The sequence below is a fragment of the Oncorhynchus mykiss genome, chromosome 3, assembly GCF_057628025.1.
Source record: "Oncorhynchus mykiss isolate SJ-2025 chromosome 3, ASM5762802v1, whole genome shotgun sequence".
Taxonomy (NCBI): Eukaryota; Metazoa; Chordata; class Actinopteri; order Salmoniformes; family Salmonidae; genus Oncorhynchus; species Oncorhynchus mykiss.
This window is the reverse complement of record NC_143024.1, coordinates 22,382,798-22,387,018: the sequence shown is the minus strand read 5'-3', so window position 1 is coordinate 22,387,018 and position 4,221 is coordinate 22,382,798. Positions and strand designations below refer to the sequence as shown.

Below are 4,221 nucleotides of genomic sequence, written 5' to 3'. Positions count from 1 at the left end.
CTTCCTGAGTGGTATGATGGCTGCGTGGTCCCATGGTGTTTATACTTGCACACAATTGTTTGTACAGATGAACATGGTACCTTTAGGCATTTGGAAATTGCTCCCAAGGATGAACCAAACTTGTGGAGGTCTACAATTTATTTTCTGAGGTCTTGGCTGATTTCTTTTGATTGTCCCATGATGTCAAGCAAAGAGGCACTGAGTTTGAAGGTAGGCCTTGAAATACATCCACAGGTATCCCTCCAATTGACTCAAATTGTGTCAATTAGGGTCAGGGTTAGGGTTATCAGAAGCTTCTAACTAAAGCCATGACATAATTTTTTGGAATTGTCCAAGCTGTTTAAAGGTACAGTCAACTTAGTGTATGTAAACTTCTGACCCACTGGAATTGTGATACAGTGAATTCTAAGTGAAATAATCTGTCTGTAAACAATTGTTGGAAAAATGACTAAAACTATAGTTTGTTAACAATACATTTGTGGAGTGGTTGAAAAAGGAGTTTTAATGACTCCAACCTAAGTGTATGTAAACTTCCGACTTCAACTGTAGGTATTACAGACTCGGTCGGTGCAGACACTTGCCAGTTGGTCCACGCATGCTTTGAGTACATGTCCTGGTAATCCATCTGGCCCCTCGGCTTTGTGAATGTTGACCTGTTTAAAGGTCTCACATTGGCTACAGAGAGCGTGTTCACACAGTCGTCCGGAACATTTGGTCCTCTCATGCATGCTTCAGTGTTGCTTGCCTCGAAGCGAGCATAAAAGGCACTGGGCAGCATCTGGGTTTCACTTTGTAATCTGTAATAATTTGCAAGACCCTCAACTACTGTCAGCTCAGCTCAGCAGTTCCAGTATTCGGTTAAGTCTCGTTCCATGTTAGACCATTTGTTGATTATTATTTTCTTCATGTTCTTCATGTTTGTGTCTTTTTCTGTCTCAGTCCCTATGTTTCCATCTTCCATCTGCAACTGGCAATGCTGGTGTGATCATATCCACTTCTGCTCTCACTTCTTCATCTGCTTTGGTCCTTTCTGGCGCCTTCGGGTCCACAGCTCTAGAAATAGTGTCTGCTGTGTGCATCATCTTTCCTGGAGTGTATTCTACATTCATAGCATAGCGTTGTAGTTTGATCATCATTGTTTGGACTCCCAGCGGACAGTCATTCAGTGGTTTTTGAAACAGCGGAATCAGTAGTTTGTGATCCATTTCAACGCTGATCACTTGTCCTGACACATACTGATGGGATCTCTCACAAGCATATGTTATGCTGAGCAGCTCCTTTTCAATTTAAGTGGGTCTCAGGGTCAGTTATTGAACAAGATGCATATGCCACTGGTTGCCAGTTGTTGTCGTACTTCTGCAACAGAACAGTCCACTCTGTGATGCATCTGATGATATCTTGATGGGTCTCGCTGGGTCGTATAATCTCAAGACTGGTTTCTCTGTCAGCTGTTATTTCAAGTTGTTTAATGCGGTCTCATGTTCATGACTCCATTTCATTTTCTTTTCCGCCAGTCTTCTCAGTGGAGCAATCTTCTCTTCTTTCCCAAGTACTTGACCATCCCATTAAACCTCTGGGCATCCTTTTTGCTTTATTGTTTTGGCATGTTATCCACAGCAGATATCTTTCTCGGGTCAGGTCTGATGCCTTCACTGCCGATGATGTCTCCAATGAAAGTCAACTCCGTTACACCAAGCTGGCATTTCTCTTTGTTCAGTTTCAAGTTTGCCTTCCTTACTGATTCTAGCACTTTTTTCCGTCTTGTGTCATGCTCTGCTTTCGATGTCCCCCATACAACAATGTCATCCATCGACATGTCCACACCTTCAATGTGTTCGTAGATCAGATGTATGGTTTTGTAATAAACTTCAGGAGCTGAGGCAATGCAATAAGGGGTATTGAATGTACATAACTTAGAGCTGGCCTCGTCTAACTGCCACGAGTGTCATTCCTGCACATGCGTTATCCTGCCCAGGCATGGTAATCAATCTAGTCAAGGTATTGGAGTGGCCATCACAAAGCCCTGACCTCAGTCCCATAGAAGATTTGTGGGCAGAACTCTCGCTCTGTCAGGTGGAATGGGCCGAAATTCACCCAACTTAATGTGGTAAGCTACCCAAAACGTCTGTCCCAGATTAAACAATTTAAAGGCAATGCTACCAAATACTAATTGAGTGTATGTAAACTTCTGACCCACTGGGAATGTGATGAAAAAAATAAAAGCTGAAATAAATAATCCTCTCTACTATTATTCTGACATTTCACATTCTTAAAATAAAGTGGTGATCTAACTGACCTAAGACAGGGGATTTTTACTAGGATTAAATGTCAGGAATTGTGAAAATCTGAGTTCAAATGTATTTGGCTAAGGTGTATGTAAACTTCCGACTTCAACTGTATGTTACAATATGAACACATCCACATGGCCTATTTTCCCTATAGGCCTACATTCAAATGATATTTTAAGAAATGCAAACAATACAGTTCTGTAAAAATGTAATGTTTTAGTTTATATCGGTGGTTGTTTTGTCTTATACATTACCCTCTTTTTTTTACCTCTACATCACTGATATTAATACAGAATTGTAAGTAATATTCTAATAATTCATGTGAATGTGATAATATGATCATCTGTGTGCTCCATTTTGATGTATGTTTGTGCGGAGCTCTGCCTCCCACTCACTAATACTCTAACCCTGGTTACAGCCCTGGACACAAACACACACAAACAACAAGTGCACATTCTCCCTCGCATTCTCCCTCGCATACACACTCACACTCAATCACTCACAGCCTTTATGACCTAGATCAGGTGACATTGTGTGAGTCAGTGCTCCCTCTAGTAAGATAGTTAATTTGAGAATCATCCAGAATCATCCAGACTCCTTTACTGATGCCATTCCCCTGATCCAGCAGAACAATTCCAGTATTACTGACTTAACAAAGGGGCGGGGCACATCTCACCGTCTTGTCTCGCTCAGTCTGGTTATCTACTGTATCTTATTTACCCAGTCTGTCTCTCTGTTTAACTCTGTCTGTCTCTGTTTAACTCGGTCTGTCCTCCTGTCTATCTGTCCCTCTGGCTTTGCCCCACCCCCTCTCTGTCCTGTTGTCTCACTGTCCCTCATATCAAACTGTCCTCCTGGCTATGTGCTATTATTTAATCACCTCTCTCACTCTCTCTCTCTCTCTGCCATGCAGACAGCCTCCCACAGATCTACGCCTGGATCAGCATCTTTGTGTTGGCAATCCATTGTCTCCCTGCACCATGTGTTTCCATTTGTCAAACAGAGTGTCCGTGCTCCTGTATGAACTCCCCCCCAACCCTGTCACATGAGCCCTGTCCCCCTGTTTCCTGGAAATAGCGCACCCTAAACATCTACAACTGAGGGGGGGATCCAGCACAACCATTTACAAAGAGAGGGGGTGAGGGGTGTTAAAGACATGCTCTGGTACTTTGGCAATAAATAAGTATTTTATAAACCTCCCGATTTGGGATGTGTCAATGTGTAGTTCATACATACATAATCTATGAGCAGAATTACTGTTTTACCTCAATTAGCCACAAAATCCCTAGTTTGAACCTGACTGTTTTCTTGAAAACCAGAAATACCAGGTGCATCCTGTTTCCATTGATCATCCTTGAGATGTTTCTTCAACTTGATTGGAGTCCACCTGTGGTAAATTCAAATGATTGGACATGATGTGGAAAGGCACACACCTGTGCATGTCAGAGCAAAAACCAAGCCATGAGGTCGAAGGGATCGTCCGTAGAGCTCCGAGACAAGATTGTGTTCGAGGCACAGATCTGGGGAAGGGTTCTAAAAAATGTCTGCAGCATTGAAGGTCCACAGTGGCCTCCATCACTCTTAAATGGAAGAAGTTTGGAACCACCAAGACTCTAGAGCTGGCTGCCCGGCCAAACGGGGGAGAAGGGCCTTGGTCAGGGAGGTGACCAAGAACCCGATGGTCACTCTGACAGAGCTCCAGAGTTCCTCTGTGGAGATGGGAGAACCTTCCATAAGAACAACCATCTATGCAGCACTCCACCAATCAGGCCTTTATGGTTGATTTCCCAGACGGAAGCCACTCCTCTGTAAAAGGCACATGACAGCCTGTTTGGAGTTTGCCAAAAGGCATCTAAAGACTCTAAGACCATGAGAAACAAGATTCTCTGGTGTGATAAAACCAAGATTGAACTCTTTGGCCTGAATGCCAAGC

The 4,221-nt window shown here is 43.2% G+C and overlaps 1 long non-coding RNA gene across 1 annotated transcript; it reads left to right on the top strand.

Moving 5' to 3' along the window:
• Positions 1-1,121: 1,121 nt before the first annotated feature.
• On the top strand, positions 1,122-3,491 carry LOC149984455 (uncharacterized). The gene is made up of 2 exons (XR_016494951.1): positions 1,122-2,107; positions 3,202-3,491. It is a non-coding gene; the product is annotated as an uncharacterized LOC149984455 (long non-coding RNA).
• The last annotated feature ends 730 nt before the right edge of the window (positions 3,492-4,221 follow it).